This window comes from Cibotium barometz, chromosome 17 (genome assembly GCF_041138505.1).
Source record: "Cibotium barometz isolate CiBa-2024 chromosome 17, ASM4113850v1, whole genome shotgun sequence".
Lineage (NCBI taxonomy): Eukaryota > Viridiplantae > Streptophyta > Polypodiopsida > Cyatheales > Cibotiaceae > Cibotium > Cibotium barometz.
Window position 1 is genome coordinate 44,570,643 of NC_141062.1, and position 18,403 is coordinate 44,589,045.

At 39.1% G+C, this 18,403-nt stretch overlaps 1 pseudogene; it reads right to left on the reverse strand.

Moving 5' to 3' along the window:
• Positions 1–17,308: 17,308 nt before the first annotated feature.
• On the reverse strand, positions 17,309–17,987 carry LOC147630052 (low molecular mass early light-inducible protein HV60, chloroplastic-like; annotated as a pseudogene).
• Between the last annotated feature and the right edge of the window lie 416 nt (positions 17,988–18,403).

Sequence of the window (18,403 nt, forward strand, 5' to 3'; positions counted from 1 at the left end):
ATACAATACATTTGGTTTTGTTTGAGAATAAGTAAGCAACAAAAATAACAAAAAGGAGGGCATTAAGGAAATGATGAAAATTGGGGTTGCTTGTTCCAAGATATGTTGTTTGAATTTCAATGTTTGTAATTCATAGAGTGACTTGTGCATGCTAGACATGGTAGAAGTAAGAGCATCACATTTATTGAAATAAGGACACATGGTTTTGAATGTAGGTACATCATGGGAAAAGGAGGCATACAATATATATATGAGAGGATGGATGTTGAAAACACAATGCATATGGAATCAAAAGAAATGTGTAGGGTGAGGATGGATGGATGGATGGATGGATGGTGAAAACAAAAATGAGAGGTCACATGGTTTTGAATGTAGAGAGACATCATGAGAGAAGGGAGACATTCAATCTATATGAGATGATGGGTGTGGTGAGGATGTATGATAAAGTGATGTAGACATGGATGGATGATAAAAACAAAGTGAATATGGAATTGAAAGAAATGAGGATGGATGGTGAAAAACATAAAAGGATATGTTGAATATATGTTGAAGAGTTGACCCAGCCACACGAAGCCCACCATATGGAACAATATCCACATTCTTTAGTATCTCTCTAGAGAATAATACATGTAGAGCAATACCGGCGGTAGAATGTGCACACGCACCATCCTACCATCGTTGATCGTCTCCGGTGCGCGGGGCCGTCCCCACGGCACAGAGGATAGTCGGTGGCCTCGGGCCTTCTAGTGAGTTCCAGGCGAGGCCGTGGCACGTTAGAGGCCATGGCACGTTGGAGTTGGGAGTTGAGGGGCTTTGGGAAGGCCATTTATAGATGGCACATTCTATGAGCTACATGGAAAAAAAATGTGAGTGCCCAATAGACACTTTTTGAATTTGGTTTACTCACAAACTTTATATGTACAATAGCTGCATCATTTATAAGTTCTCGGTGTATATTTGGTAGTGATGTGAGTGGACTTTTTTTTTAATGCAAAGAAATTTATATTAAGTATCAAAATAGATACAGCACCCTAAGGTGAACACTGGAGCTTATGGACTTTCCTAAGCAGTAGATCCTCAGTAGCTTTTATCTTCCCTCTCTCCCTAGTACTTGCTAGTACAAGACCTTCTACCACTAGATTCCTTACTCTCCCTATGGAGCTATAGTCACAGCTGGATCCCCTGTGTAGTATAGCATTCCTAGATTCCCATATCTTGCTTAGTATCAAGCCTCTCAGTGTTTGCCACACTTGATATATGGAAGGGTTCATCCTGCCCTTGCATCCAATGACTGCTTGCTTCCAGTTGATCTTGTCAAGTGGAGCCAGGGGCATAACCAGCAAGTGGAGCCAGGGGAACCCTTACTGTCCCCCAGGTGCAAAACCCATAAGGAATCTATGAGGCATGCTTTTTGGGAGTGCAAGGAGGTGTACCCTGTGTGGACAGCAGTCAGTAGAATCCTCAGTGACTGTGGAGTGCATGTGAGTGGACTTACTAGGACCACTCGAGACATTTTTTTTCTTTTTAGGAGGTTTTTTCCCGTGCTAGTATATTCCCATCTTGAGTATACTTATCTTCATCATACAGCACAAATTCGTTATCTATCAATCATTTCATTGTGTTCTCCCTTGAGCTTCTCCACTGTGTGTGGGCGCATGCACTCCTACAACCCTATTTTAACATTTGGTATCAGAGCGTACGATCCTCGCCCCTGTGTTGCTGCCTACCCTTCACCCCAAGTCACTTGCCTTCTTGAATGCGATAAAGGAGCCCTTTTGGGAGAAGAAAGAGGACCATGTAGTATGTAGTATTTACTACAGTTTTTGTAAGATTCCTCCCTTCAGCTTTTGAGGTGTACAGGTGTAAGAACCTCCCCTTCTAATCTTGTAATCATTCCCTTCTTTGAAATAAAAGAAAGATTCTGTTTTACCCTGTTTTGATCTAGAGAGAGGTAATCCAAAATTGAGAGATATTTTTGGATATAAAAATCCTCCGTGTCTAAAATGGTTTCCTCTAAAACCGAAATTCAAAAAGAACTTTCCAATGTGCAATTGGAATTAATTGAAAATAGGTATTAAAAAAAAGGACCTTAGCCTAAGGGTCCAGATTTTCAAAAAATTTTGAATTGTGCTCCAATTAAGGTTCCTATGGGGCCAATAGGATCAATCCACGTGTGGAGAGGAGATAAATCCAATTTATAAAAGAAAAATCTCCAAAAAGAGTAAATGCTCACATAAGATGAAGAGTTGACTAAGGACAAGGTTTATTAATAAAAAACTTGAGTATTACTAAAAAAAATGAGATATTTTGGGTATAATGATTCAATTTTGACACCTTAGTAAGGAGAAGGGGCTCTTAAAAGAGGCACCTATTTCACATGTGGTGGAGTTTTAAACTCAAAAATATTGTGATATTTTTATCTCTCCTCTCTGCTAGATTAAACCAAATAAAAAGGGAGCCACAAATTTTATCTAAATTCAGCCAAACTAAACCTGAAAAATTCTAGAAACTAGTTGGACTTGGTTAGAGGCCTCCCTCACCTATAAATAGAACCTTAGGCCTTTGTAAAAAAATATGAGAACTATACCATGCCAGTATTATACTAAAATAATGATCATTTCTATTATCCTCTAAAAATCCTCTACAAATTGAAGAGATTGGAGCTTCTCTCTCTCTTCAATCTTCCTTGGAGACTTCATCAACATACCAAACCAATTGATTGGTTGGGGGCCTCTACTGTGATCAGAGAATCAAGTAATTTAGAAGGTAAAGTGTGGATTATTGTCTTCTTTTTCTTAAATCTCCAAATGTTTCTCTTCTCAACCCCTCTTAAGCTTGAGAAGCATTAATTTGAATGGCTTTTGAATACTATTGAAGTTCTTTAATGTATTGTAATGAAGAAACATAAATTTTTATTTATGCTTAATTTATAATGGTTTTTAAGCATTTCTCTCTCTCCCCCAAAAGAATGGTCATTCCTATGACCTATTCTTAATTTGAATGAAGCTTCTCATGAAGCATTTCTCTAATCTAAAAGTAATTTCTATGCTTGTCTAATTGGAGGCCAAAATAATGACTTTTTAATACTTTTATGTTATTTAATTTATGATAAAATTAAGAATCAATCCATAATTGGATAATGATCCAATTAGTGGTTATTCTAATCACATGAATAATACTAAACTTTATTCTTTCAAATTTATTGAGAATTATCAGTAATAACAGCGGAGCTATGGTAAAATTTCTGAAAAATAAACACATAAATCATAAATCATTCATAATATGAAAAGAGGACTTCCTACCATATTCTAGGATTAATCATCCTAGATTAATTGAATGATTCTCATTATAATCATGAAAAAATTAATTTTTATGTTTATGCATAAATAGTTAATTTAAAAAAAAGAAATTTCTAGTAATTCATTTTTATGTTAAAAGATTAATCCCCATGACGATGGAAATCCATATATTCCAATGAAGTAAGAGAAAAATTGTGATGCGAAAATAATGTATATTTTATTTAAAAATTAAAGAAAGATTCTAGTTAAATTTATCTTTTCTTTTTTATTTAAATTTTAAGAGAAAATTTAGTTAAATTTATCTTTTTGCATAGATAAGTTTATTTGATGAAAGAGAAATTCCCACCATATTGGAATTCAAATATTTAAATGAGGAAAGTGTAATTCCTAGTGTAAAGGACTTAATGGAAATTTTTATTTAAATTTTAAGAGAAAATTTAGTTAAATTTATCTTTTTGCATAGATAAGTTTAAATGATAAAAGAAGAATCCTCACCATATTGGAATTCAAATATTTAAATGAGGAAAGTGTAATTCCTAGTGTAAAGGAATTAATGGAGATTTTTATTTAAATTTTAAGAAAAAATTTAGTTAAATTTATCTTTTTGCATAGATAAGTTTAAATGATGAAAGAGAAATTCTCACCATATTGAAATTCAAATATTTAAATGAGAAAAGTGTAATTTTTAGCATAATGAAATTAATGAAAATTTTATTTAAATTCAAAGATAAAATTTAGAAAAATTTATTTTATCTATGAGAAATATTTAAATGTTAAAAGAGGAATTCCTATGACAATTGGAATTCCATCATTTAGATGGGAAAAGAGAAATTCTGAGCATATTGAATTAATGGGTATTTTATTTTAGATGAAATTACTTTATGAGAAATATTTGATGATAAAAGAGAAAAACCCATGACATTGGAATGCAATTAATTAAATGCAAAAAGAGGAATTCCCATGGTATTTGAGATCGAAGAAAATAAATGAGAAGAAGATGAATTTTTAGTATAATTCAATTTATGATTATTTACCAAAAGTGAAAATATGGGTAGAATTGATTTTTATAAATCCCATGAATTCTTTTATTCAAAAGAGGAATATTGAATATAATTCATTTGAGAAATTGAGAATGAATATGGAAATAGTCGTTGAGAAAAAGAACCTTTAATTAGGCCAAGCAATTGGTAAAAATTTCAAAAAAGTTCCATTTATCGGGATCAACTTAGAAAAAGCTATTAAATGGGAACAGCATGTGAATGGATGAGATAAGGTGAAAATGCGATAAGATGTGTATGGGATGTGATAGGATGTAAACGGTGTTGAAATATACAAGTGATGAATAGGGTGTGTGTGGGAACAAGCCCTTGGCTAGAGGCTGTAAAAGAGAATCTGTAAATGTGAGAGAACCTGTGAAAAGGTGAGAAGAATCTACTAGGAGAGAATAAAGGGTAGCATGAGGAGATTTAGGAGGTGTGGAGATATTCTGGGAGAGGTGGAGTGAATCAAGCAAAAGAGGTGGAGTGAATCAAGGAGAAATCAGTGGGATTAGATGCTTGGATGTAAACTCTATAAATTGGGACATTGGCCTAATGAGAACTTGCTGGTTTTTTATTATCCATGTCTACACTAAGCTATCAGTTAATTGCTCACTAATCACATCTTAATTATCATCTAATCTCTTTATTAATGATGTTGATTCTAGCATTTGATGCACCATAGCTCATCACATTGCTGTAATTTTAACATGGTATCAGAGCCTAGCCTAGAATCCATCAAGTTTATGAGCCCATCATCTAACTAATTAGAATTAGTAGATAATTAAAAAATAATCATTTTTTAAGTTATTTTCAACTAGCCCTCTTTGTACCCCCAGCCAGTGGAGGGGCTTGATCTCCCTCCATAAGAAGCATTAGGGGAAATGCTTCTAGCCCAACATAGCTACTTCATTGGTGCTCCAGCCAAACGAATCAGCGCAGCAAACCGTTGAGGCGCAATCAGGAGATAATCGCGTTTTTTTTAGCGCTTGTTTTTCTGAAGAAAATGAAGCTCTTGTCTGCTCCAATTGCAATGGGTCTAATTCCTCTTAGTCCCAGGGGTTTTCAAGGGTGCTCTACAAGCTGGTGAAGTCAAAATTCGATTTGATCAAGTCTACAGTGAGATCCAAGCTCTTTATCAAATCTGCAGGTGACTTTGGTAAAACAGAGATTAAGCATTCAATGTTTGGTCAAATCTTGTGTTTCTTGGCTTAATCCTCTACTAGACTAATTGCTATTGATGGCCTTGAAAGCATTTGAGCTCATTTGAACTCTAAGGCCTCAGATCTGGACTCCCCGCATACTCTGTTTTTTGCACACAAAACAGAGGATTAATTTGCTAATCAATGATTAATCAGTACTAATCACTATTTTTTGATACAATTGAGGGTTAAAATTAACCATTAGGTATCTGATACAGATCCCTATAACTTCAGATTGCGATTCGGAGATAGTTTGATGCTCCAACCATTTCGTACAAATTGGTTACCCTTGATTTAATGTAATTTTTGGTGATTTTATGCTGATAAATCTGTTATAATCATCTCCTAAACACCAGATTGAGTTGTAAAAGGGTAGACACCGCCCTTGAATCTTGAAATTGGATCAAGAGGTAAGACTCCCTTCACATCATCACTCATGAGTACAGCACAAGAAATAGCCAAATTTAATGGGGAGCAGTTTTACACATGGCAGACAAAAACCATGTATCTGCTCATGAGGAAAAATCTGTGGGGGCTAGTTGAGGGAAGAGATGAATGCCTAGAAGTGAGGGAAAAATGAGTGGAAGAGCAGGAATGAAAAAGCATTGGGACTTATTGCACTCAGTTTAAATGATGAAATCATTCATCACATCACAGGGATACAATGGGCAAAAGATGCATGGGACGAACTCAATAAATTATTTGACACACAAGCTAAAAATTTAAAGATAAATCTGTTAATGCAATTCTACAAATTGGATATGAAGGAAAGTGAACCTTTAATCACACACTTGAACAGATATAAAAGCATTAAGCAACAACTGGCAGCTATTGGCAAAAAGGTAGAAGATGACAAGGCACTAGCAGTGCTTCTGAAGAGTGTGGACAAAGGTGAATATGAAAACATTGTAGCAACACTAAAGAATGTACCTGAATTGAAGCTACACGAGAGAGAAGGAGCTCTACTAGAGCAAGAGAGCAGAGGCAAAGAGAAGAAATGGCTCGACTCAACAGCAGGAAAAGAAAAAGCATTCTTCACCTGAGGAGGATTCTCTTGAGGAGGACGAGGACGAGGAAGAGGCAGAGTAGGAGGAATGAATAATATGAGATGTGAATGGATGAGATGTGATGTGATGTGATGTGAATTGGGATGTGAATGAATGAGATGTGATGCGAATGAATGTAATGTGATGCAATGTGATGTAATGTGATGTGATGTGGATCGGGGTAGATATGAATGGATAAGATATGAATGAATGTGATATGATGAGATGTGGAGATGGGTAGATGTAAGTGGATGAGATGTGATGAGGGTAAATGAGGAAAGATGTGATGAGATGAAAAATGATGTGATTGGATGAGAATGGGTATACATATGAATTGGACGTGGATTAAGTAATGTGGATTGATGTGGAACAATGTGGAAAGACGAGAGTTCATTATAGAAACTGTATTTATAACCTGTTTTTTTTAAATGATTATTTTATGTCATTAATGCTGGGAAAGCATTTCGACCATCTTAAGAATAAGGTCGTGTGGAGACCCTAACTGATAAAGTTGCAATAGCTGACAGAGAGTCAATGGAGGACGTCTCGCGTAGCAAGGTCGGCTGAGGTCTTGAGCTTCTGGTACGGTGGATGGGTAGATGTGAGTGGATGAGATGTGAGTGGATGAGATGTGAGTGGATGGGTAGATGTGAGTGGATGAGATGTGATGAGGGTAAATGAGGAAAGATGTGATGAGATAGAAAATGATGTGATTGGATGAGAATGGGTATACATATGAATTGGACGTGGATTAATGTGGATTGATGTGGAACAATGTGGAAAGACGAGAGTTCATTATAGAAACTGTATTTATAACCTGTTTTTAAATGACTGTTTTATGTCATTAATGCTGGGGAAGCATTTTGACCATCTTGAGAATGAGGTCGTGTGGAGACCTAAGTGATAAAGTTGCAATAGCTGACGGAGAGTCAATGGAGGACATCTCGCGTAGCAAGGTCAGCTATGGTCTTGAGCTTCTGGTACGGTGGATGAGGGACCAAGGAAGCGGCCTATGAGTGAAGCGCTAGGTCACCTGCAAAGGAATCTAGAGGGTGCTGACCATACGGTGCTCGGGCTCTGGGTCGCCGAAGATACCCACACGTGCATCGGGGAAGATATTGGAACAAGGAGTAAGAGTTGTTTTCTGAAACCGGGCATGGATCTGGTTGATTGACCTTGCTGGTCCTCAATGGATGAGTCCATGGCTCTTTTATATGGATCTGTTGGTTGATCTTACTAATCTTCAACGGAGATTCCATATTGATTTTTATAAGTGAATATATTGTCGGGTACTATGAGCTAGGAACTATCGAAAAGGCCCCTGAGGGACAGGTGGTGAGCGTTATGGTTGCCAATGATGCCATAGGTACTTGATAAAGGAATGACTGAAAATTAGGATTCAACAGGATATTTTGGAGGATTATGATCAGTGACACTATGGTTTCATTAAATGATTGTTTTAAAGTTAGCTAAATATGTGAAAAAGATAATTTCATATTGGGTGTGTAAGTGGTGTGGTTAAATTTGCATGAATATCCAGCTAGGGGGCCTGGGAACTGTTTTCCGTGGTACCCGGGACAAAACTTAACCAAATTTCTAATTGGATCCCATCACTATAGTGGTTCTAACCCATGGGACTGGGGATGGGGTTAGCTGGATGAGGTTAGACTGGACTGATGGATCCGTAAAATGAGACTCAATTTTGTTATAGTACGATAGATGAAGTAAATCCTGGATAGTAATTATTCTATGGAAAAAGAATCAACGGCTGTGCCTCTTGATGGAGAAAAAAGCATTGGTTTCTATGATTCAAGTGCACGTTTCTTCCTTGATCTGACCAAGTGACTCATAGGTTCGGTCGGAGCAGTTTGGTCAGTAATGACCCTGACTACGTTAGATTACAATTATTTTGGAGGAATCGCCAGTCCTTTCCGGTAGGGGAAAGTTTTTCTAGGTTCGGTTTTTGAAGAACCAAGGGATTAGTCTCTTGTCCGGATATCCGTGGGGCGAGGCCCCGAGTGAGGGATCCTGCCCCGCGCAAGAAGTGCTACTTCCGCTCCCTCGAATTCGTTGCGCGAAGGGGGCAGGGATCTTTCAGTTTTGCCTCTATAATAAGAAAAGTCTAATAAGATGTAAAATGAAAAATTTAGGGTCCTTTCAAAACCCCTTAAATGGACACTTGATAATACTAGTATAGTGTTAATAATAAGGAGCCATTCTTTCCTTATTCAAGTCAAATAATAAAGTCTAAAAATGAATTAAAACATGGGAAAAAGGAAAACCTATAGTTAATGTAGTTTGGCCTTTTAACAACACATGGTTTATAATAAAAGAATTGCAAAGGCATGTGGATTAAACAAAAAATGAATCTATAAAGATTCAAGTCTTTTACAAAATCCAGTATGTTTTAAATATTTTAAGTTTTGGGAGTGTGATTTAAAGTTTTCGGGAAGGATCCAAGCTTTAAAATGCATTTTAGACAAATAATTTGATTAAGATACAATGATTCTCAATGAAAGAACACACACTTATCTAAATTTTGCATGAAGAGTTTTTTTTAAGGGGGGCTCAAGGTAGAGAGACAAGGAAATTCTTCTGAAAGAGAGGTGATTGGATGAATATTTTCCATCAAGATGTTCTCCCATATTTTCTATAGCAAACTTCATCCTCTTCCTTTGTATTAAATGAATATAAAGTTGGATTACATGAATATAGAATCTTAACACCCAATATTTTTCTCAAAAGGCTGATAGAATGGAATCCATGTTAAATAGAAAGAAATTAAAATTTTGAGGAATGAATCCTTAATTATGCCAACCAAACCGTTGGCTTAGATAAATGCAAGATTTTGGACCTCCCCAAAAAGAAAATCAAACTTTAATATATTTTGCTATGTTTACCATTTAATTCATCAACAAATTGGGAGGTCACACACGAATAAAATTGATGTAAAGTCTTGGGGGCTTCATCTAAAAACATGTAAGTTTACCACGTGAGTTCAAATGAAGGGGTTTTTTAATTTAAAATTTTAAGGAAATTTTACAGAAATACATTTATAGAAGGGGTTTTTTTAATCGATTTTGAAAAAAACCCGTAAGTCCATAAAGAAAAAGGGGGTCATTTTATCCATGAAAAATTCACCAATTAAGAGTTAGAGTGGAGTTTAACCATCCATAGATTGATGGTAGTTAGAAACTCAACAAGATTCTAGAGCATATGCTTGTGCAAAGATGTTACTCTAAGAGAGGAAGTATCTCTCAACTTTGGAACTAATCCTTGTGATGCATGATTAGATTGGCCGTAGAGCTTTCCAAGGAGAAGTTTTAACAAGTTGGTGATGCAACATGGTAGCGTAGTCTACAAATATCTAGTAGCATGGTCTAAGAACTTGCGCTACTAGAGTGCTCTCCAGTACATTAGCTTCTGTGCTAATGACATGATGCAAATCAAGGCATGAAATTTGCCTTGGGGTTTTGGTTGAAATACCAAATCATGGCTTGTGTAAGCATGATCCTATCTTTACAGAGGTCTGGCGCGCTGTACGTGTACGCACTTTGTCACAGCCTTGTCCACCTTCCACGTCGACACGAAATGTTAGTCCGGAGAGACTGGCCGTAGGTGCAGCGGATAGCGAGGCGAGAGTTAGTCCGGAGAGGCTAGCCAAGTCTTCGGGGTATAGTTTTGATAGTCCAAGTGCGGGTCATCCTGGGATTCAGAAGACCTATGCACTAGTAAAAAGACAGTTTTATTGGCCTAGTTTGTTTAAGAACGTCCAGACTTATGTGCTGAAATGCAGTAAGTGCCAAGTCAATAAAAGGAACGTCTTAAAGTTGGAGGACTACTCCATCCGCTGGAGATTCCTCAAGGGAAATGGGAAAGCATTTCCATGGATTTCATTACCGATTTACCCAAGACGAGTCAAGGAATGACTCGGTGTGGGTAGTAGTGGACAACTAAACTGGCAAAGTTTATTACCACGAAGAAAACTGTAAAAACACCAGAGTTGGCAAAACTCTTTATTGAACATCTCTACAAGCTATATGGCCTGCCCGCAGATATAGTGTCGGATAGAGATAGAAAGTTCAACAGTCATTTTTGGAGGGAAGTCTTCAAAAAGTTGGATACTACTCTGAGTATGAGTATGGTAGATCATCCGGAGTCTGATGGTCAAACTGAAAAGTTAACCAAATACTCGAGGATATGTTGCGTTCTTATGTAAGTAAGAAGCAATCAAATTGGGAAGAATATTTGCTCATATTGGAGTTTGCTTATAACAGCTCCAAACACTCAGCGACTGAATTTACACCATTCATGTCAATGTATGGATTCCAGCTGAGATCTCCGATGGCTGTAGGCCTGGAAAAGGAGAAGATTCAATCTGTCAAGGAGTTCCTTGATAAATGAATGATATGCTCAGAGCCGCACGTGAGAGCATTCGTAGCGCTCAGAATCGCGCTAAAACTTATGCGGATAAATGACGAAGAAAGGTGACCTTTGTAGAAGGTGACTTTGTATTTCTCAAGGTTCCTGCACAGTCAGAAACCATGAAAACGGGAAAGTGTGATAAACTTTCTCAGAGATATTGTGGTCCTTTTAAAATCCTTAAGAAGATTGGGGACGTAGCATATAAACTTGAGTTACCGGAGAGTTCTCAAGTCCATCCTGTCTTCCATGTCAGTAAACTGAAGAAATCAGTTCACGGGTTAGAGAACACAGTTTCTCCAGAGATTTTGGTGGACTTGATAGCGCCACCAAAGATACCACATGAACCGGAAAGGATTCTTGGGTATCGAGACAGACAAACCCGACATAAAGTGTACCACAAGGTACTTGTTAAATGGACAGATAGGGATGAGGAGGTGGCAACCTAGGAACGCCGTAGTGCAATTTCCAAAGGGTTTCCCCAGTTTGTTTTCGAGGACGAAAACTCTTCTTAAGGGGGGGTAATGTCACGTAGGCTGTAATGCCTGTGACCGACGGCAGACCGGATGGCCATGTCCGGGGTTCAGTGGGAGAGGACGCCCATGCGGAGTCATGGGCGGCCAGGCTAGTGTGGACGGCAGGCCACACACTATATAGCCTGGGGGATGAGGGGCAATCCTCATTCTTCCTCTATGGCTGGGTGGTGAGCCAGAGGCCGTCCCCTCTTGTGGTAATGCCCGTAGCGGCGTTACGGATATGTAACATTTTTTTAAATACCCCTTGAACGTACGTGATACATAGGGTTTCTTAATAGTGCACCCCGTGAGTGTAAAGTATAATCTTAGGTTAAGTATAACCTAAGGTGAGATCTCTCTCTCTCTATGGGGTGGCCGACAAACCTTTGCCCTAAGTCATAACCTCCGATGCCCTCGCTGCACGTGCATCATCCTTCTTGCTTCCCCATTGCCTTCTTGCCACTCGAGCACGTGCATCATGTTCCTTGCTCCCCCCCACCTCCTTGCCACTTGTGCTCACCGATTTCACAACCCACGTGTGAACTGTAAGACTTGTGTTTATTAAACTTGTAAATATATTTCTCAAATGCATGGCTTATGTGATAATTAATTTGGAAGGTCATTGCATTTGGTTATTAGAATTTTCTACCAAGCACACGGTCAGGTCATTGTAGATATTTGATGAGTCAAGACTTTACCTTTTCTAGTCTCATAAAAGTATCTCTCATAACATAGTATAGATTTCAAAGTGAATGCTAAATATAACCAAATTAAAAGTAAAATCAAATATCACTAAAGCAATGAAATAAGTTTCAAAAGCCCTTGCATGCTATCATTGCACAATTTCTCAATTAAAAGATGTAAATTTCTAAAATGATTTACAAATTTATCCTCCAAAGTGTTCGTAAATTTATAGATTTAGAGGTTGAATGAAACAAAATGCACAAACAACAACAAATGAGTTAAAAAATATATACATGTTAAGAGTCTAGGACAATATTGTAGAGTCTATTACATGTTTTTTGAAGTTGAATGTTCGTTCAAAAGTGGACATAAATACTTCATAAATGATAATGGAAATAACTTCATGATGCTATATGTACTTAGAACAAATTATGAATGATGATATTATGGCATCAAAAGAGATGTGTGGGTAGGAAGGGGGTGTTGCATTCTTCAAAACTTAACAAGTGAGAAATGAATTACTGATAATGATATACATGCACAATTAGTAATCAAGATAGGTTGTGCATAGCAAAATTGCTACTAATAATATATGGGGCAAAGATAAATTGCCAAAGTACATAATTGTTATTAGATATTTGAACACATAAATGATATAAACTAAGTTAAAGAGTGCATTTTCAAGGTGTCATTTGTGTGATTAAGTTATAGCTTTAACATATGTGAATGAATTTTAAGTAAGTTCTTGCTCAATGAATTTTGAGTATGGATGCTTGAAATTGGAATAATTGTGGGGCATAGTATGAATAGCCATCTTTATGTAAGAGGAACTGCATGTATGTATCCATAAGTTCTTGTTACAGGACCATGTTACATGGAGATTAGAATATGCCACAAATTGAATAATAGAAGAAATAAACCATATACACCATAGCATAATTCAAGAGCATAAAATAAAATCAAAGAACACAAGATTGGGTGCAATCTCCCCCCTGACGTATGTGGCTCCACTCCCACATGCGGTATCTAAATCATATAATCAAAGAAGACAAGATTGGGTGCAATCTCCCCCCCTGACGTATGTGGCTCCACTCCCACATGCGGTATCTAAATCATATTTAGCCCTTGGAGCCATAAAGCGTAGCTTTTCCAAAATTGGGCTTTTACAAAATTGAACCATAGTCCAATGCTTTTAAGGTATCTCTTAAAAAAAAAACCTTGCCCAACATATATATAATGGACCAAAGCATATAAAATCAAATATTTAGCACACATATACTCGGTTAGATAATCTCGTCCAATGTCCACCTCGATTGTTCCGAACTCATGATCTATACTCATCATAGTCCACAATGTTAGATCACCATTACTTTGGAATCACTCTCAAAAATAATTTTGACAAATGGAAATGATTCACTACCATGCTTCACACGTAAACCATGCATCACACATAATTAATTGGATTCATTCCCATGATAAAATATTCAAAAAAATCTCACTTTCGTGATAGTCCTCCGATTATCCAATACCAAATTGAGGATGAATGATGCCGAAATGGACCACTGATCCCTAAGAGATTAAACATCTTTCTGTTCACATAAGTTGACGAATAATCTATCTGTTCAGAATTTACATTCACTAATAAACCTTGTTAGGTTTGCATTAGTAAAAAGGAAAGAAAGTGAATAATTGTATACCAAAATAAGATACATGGATTTATATTCTTAATCACTATGAATAATTAAACAAGTAAATAAGAGAAGAAATATGAAAAAATCTATCGGTCGAATAATGTTTCAACGACACTAAATTTTGAAATAACAAATAATTGGAAATAAGGAAAATTATTAGGATTTTTCTTATTTTTATTGGTGTGTCGGAGAAGTCGATAAATGCCATATTCGGAGAAAATATTGTTGTCGAAAATATAATCCTACTTCCCATTCAAAAATTCCCATTCAAAAATAAGTCAGTAAATTCCAAAAACGAATAAGTGGGATGGAAAGTCAAAGCTGGAAGGATGTAGAAATACTCTAATAACTTGTAATCCCTCTTTTTGAAGATAAATAAAAGATTTATTTTAAGCTTTTGTGTTAGGCTTTCTTTTTTAAAGACAAAAGCTTTTAAGTTTTAAAGCTTTTATCAAAGCTTAGTAAATCTCCAAAGCTTTGTCAACGCTTCAACGCCCCTTGGCACATGTTCAGTCCACCCACGGCACATAGTATCAAGTTTTTTTTTAACAAAATTAAAAAAAGCTTATAATATAACAAGCTTGAGTAAAGCTTATTAAAGCTTGTAAAAGGCTTTAGTAACATGGTTGAAATAGCTCGATAGTCCGCCCCCATGATAAAATCCAGCGATTTGCGTGCAACACGAAAAGGAAGAAGGAGAGAGAGAAGAAATTTGCCATGGCCGTCACGTGTCATCGAATTGGAGAGAGAGAGGAGATAAGGAATTAAAAAATATATATATATATATATAATTTGGGCTTTAATTCCCCCAGGCTACGCTTCAGCAATTTGTAATTGAGGAAGAGAAAATTGAAAAGTAGAAGCCCTCCACACCGTCCATTATACATCTTCGACATGTTCACTGGTTTAGGAAACCTACTATGGAGCTCAATCACCCTTCCCTTGCTGACTCCATCCATTCAGACGGATTCACAAGAGGCCAAAGAAATCAGAGACCAATTTTTCATTGAAGAGGTGGATTTGCAGAGTGGTTTTCCACCCTTGTTTTCCCTTTGGTTAATAACCACTTGTAATTGTCCTTTGGATAAAAGAAATGCAGCTATTTGCAAGAAAGTTCAAAGGTATAGCAATCCCTCTCAGATTTGAACTGAGATCATTGGCAAACCAATGTGTTACCATTTACACCAAAGGATTCTATTGCTATACATCAGAGTTGCAAGAATTGACAGATCTTGCTAGATATCTAACAAACAAGCCAAACAGTTGTGAATCTTTTTGCAATCAGGGCAGTTGCAAGCAAATCTTGATGTATGCCTAGCAAGAATGGTTTGAATCAGTCCAAGATTGACAAATTTACAGACAGTTTGAATGTGTGCATGAAGAAACTAGTGAAATGCATCTATGCATATAGTTTAAATCCATGTATGGTGGACAAATGTGTAGATAGTTACATGTATGCATGGAAAGGTTGATGAAATACCTGTCAAATTCTTGCAAAACGTTGGATGGAATGCTCAAAAAAGGTCATCATTGAGCTGCGGATGTGTGCATGATCTCAACTGCACCTTGTTGACAATGAGATAGACTGGCCAACAAGGACAAAACAATGAGATAGGGATAGACTGGCCAACAAGGACAAAACAACAAGTGAACTTGGGACTCCTTATTACAAGTGTTGCATCAAGATACATAAAATGCAGGATTTTTTGCATGAGAAGACAAAGTTGCTAGAGCCCATGCACAAGGCAGCAACTTGCACTGCCATGATACGTTTACACAAGTTGTGAATCGTTGCAATATCTTCATTACACGCGTGTTTAGCTTCAAAAGCTGAGCCAGCGACATACTCCAGCACAGTCAAGACGGTTTTCAGCATAGCGCATAGAGAGTAGATTCAGCGCATAGTGAGCAGGCTCAGCCACTGGCTTCTACAGATCATCACCTTTTCCTCATCAGCCCAGCTTTCTTCAACTGAGACGTTTCTATGACATTCAGCACAAGCCCAGCGCACATCAGCTTATTTCCTAGGGCCAACTCTTGCTGCTGCTGGTGAGAGCAGGCGACTCTCTTATTTACAGATCAACAACCCTCATTATTGCTGGTGATAGCAGGTGGCTCTCTTGTTCACAGATCAACAACTCCCAGCCGAAATCACACAGTATACAGCCGACATTGCAGCGTAGCACAGAATACGCAGTCACTCATCTCCCAGCCGAAATAGCACAATATACGGTGCTTGGAATACGCAATCGCCCATCTCCCAGCCGAAATAGCACAGTATACAGTCGACATCGTAGAGCGCAGCATAGGCAGCTCCCTTGCTCAAGCACGCTTTGAGCGTAAGCAACAGAAGGCGCTTCATCGCCTTCTATGAGGCTCAACACATCAAGCGTAAAACAATCAACACATACAAGCAACGCTTTCGTTTTTTCTATCCTTCTATCATCTTCTTGGCTTTAACCCTATTCTCACTCATATCTCCACCCTCCATCTACTTCACATTTTGTCCTTTCATTTCTTTTGAGTTTTTTTTTTTCACAATAGCCCATCTTGCCCATTTTGTAGCTTGTTCCTCACTTTTACACCTCCCATTTATCGCTTGGTCATTCCACACGTCGACCCTTACTTGTGCTAGCGGTGGTTCCCACGCGTGATAAGTCTGCAGTGAATTAGGGGTGTTCACATTGAGTTCATCCTCATGCCTTAAGTTTGTAGAGATAGTTCGTGTGTAGTGTGGGCATATTGGGTGATTGTTCACTTGTGTGAGATGTGTCACACGTGTTGATGTTTTATTTGGGATTGATCACATGTTTTGAGCCTCATGGAGGTAGTTCGTGTGCCGTGTGCCGTGTGGCCGATTTGGTACATTTGGGTCATTGTTTTGGCTTTTGTTCACATGCATTGGAGCATTGTGGTTTTTGTTTACACGCACACTTTTGGGTTTCTTTTCACACCTTACCCCTAGTTATTGAGCATTCACGTGCACACTTTTGGCCATTTGGTGTGTCCGTTCACATGTGCATCTTGGTCCTTGTTCATGCATGGACGGCCATTTTGAGCATATTGGTGCTTTTTCCACATGCGATGCGTGATTCTTGGGCACATTTAGGTGCTTCCACACTTTCATGCTTTGGCGGGACAACATGGGTATCCATTACTACCTCTACCTCGCCCCTACGATCATCGTGCTACCCACCATCATCGTTCGTCGACATCACTATGTTTCCATCCCAGATGCTGATCGTGCGGCATCTGCTTATACCCTATTACTCTGGCTTTATGGCCGTCATCTTGATTTGCTATTTCAGGTGAGGAGTTACATATCATTTGCCGAGTTCATACATACATTTGGCGCATCACGACTTCGACCTCTACAAATAGCCTAGGTAATGACTCAGTGGAGGAGCAGGGCCTAGCGGACGAGCTCGTCGACAAGGAGGGCGGCGAATGCCGATCATGGCGAGACGGCCGTTCCAGCGCTCGGCCTTGGTGGTGAAGGGGCCCCAGCGGCGCGTCCGTGGACTCGCCGTTGGCAAAGGGGATGAGGGAAGCCAGCGTGAAGAGCTGCACCACAGCGCCGAACCAGAGCAGCCCGGAGGTCGTTGGGTTGAACACCTGACCCACCACGCTTAGCCCCGTCAGCTTCTCAGCCACCAGCGCCCACACGAAGCCCACCATGGCCTGCACAGTAACAATATCCACATTCTTTAGTATCTCTCTAGAAAATAATAAGCATGCATAGCAATACCGGCGGCAGAATGTGTACACGCACCATCCTGCCGTTGATCGTCTCCGGCGCGGCGCCGTCCACGGAGAAGAGGCTAGCCAAGGAACGGTCGCCGGTCTCGGGCCTTCTGTCGAGTTCCGGGCGAGGCCATGGCACGTTGGAGGCCGGTCGTGATCCCACCACGGACTGCTGCTCGGACTTGGCCTCCGCCTGCTGTCGCTCGATGTCCCCCCGGCTCATCTCCTGCTTAGTGCTACGGTCGATGGCCTGCTGCACGGTCGTCAGAGCTGGGGGACGCCTCGGCCACAGCTGGGTTCTTACCTGGTCCCTTATTAGTGCTGCTGCACCTCACCACCAACGGCATGGGGCGGGCTGAACTACGGTTACCCGCCCGGCCTGGCGCTACGGGCGCCACGAGCATATTCACGCTGCTCACAGCAGCTACGCTTCCACAGGATACGGTAGTGCAGCCGGTGAACATGGTGCAAGGTGTGTGTAATGATGCGAATTCTTGTACGTGAGAGAGAGCGAGTGGGTGCCGCACTATTGCAGTTGGGGGGACAGTGATATGAGAGGAGATGAGTTGCGCTTCCGATCTTTGCCATGAACGCTCTTATGTTTCCATGGCGAGTCGCAACCTGGCTCTGAAGGAGTAACAAGTGGTAGGCGTGAGGAAGAGCCACGCTCTTGCATCGCCGCACGAACAGGTGGCCATACTAGCTACACTCGCCACATCTCATGGCCTAGCTGCTCGGTTAATATATATCAAGTTCTAGAGTA